Below are 343 nucleotides of genomic sequence, written 5' to 3'. Positions count from 1 at the left end.
CTGGGACAGGAGGGAAGGAAGTCAGTGGAGATGCTGCCGGGAGACCCCTATCAGCACCAAGCCCCGTCCTTCCTCTGCTCCAACGATGAAGGGTAGGGCAGGTGAGACCGGGACCCGGGGGCCCGCTCAGGGGGCTCAGGGAAGCCCAGCATTGGCCCTACCGCACTGCCCACCCTGGCAGATCTCTGCCCTCCCCAGCCCGGAAGCCAGCACTGACCCTTTCTGACCGGGCCCTGCCACCTGGAGCCCCCGGAATGGTTCTGGAAGCAGACTTTCTGATCCCCCAAACTTTCCACGTTCTCCCTCCCCCACACGAAAACCTGGATACGCATAAAAGCCAGGG

Source organism: Neophocaena asiaeorientalis, unplaced genomic scaffold, assembly GCF_003031525.2.
Source record: "Neophocaena asiaeorientalis asiaeorientalis breed wild unplaced genomic scaffold, Neophocaena_asiaeorientalis_V1.1 scaffold137, whole genome shotgun sequence".
Lineage (NCBI taxonomy): Eukaryota > Metazoa > Chordata > Mammalia > Artiodactyla > Phocoenidae > Neophocaena > Neophocaena asiaeorientalis.
This window is presented reverse-complemented; position numbering follows the sequence as displayed.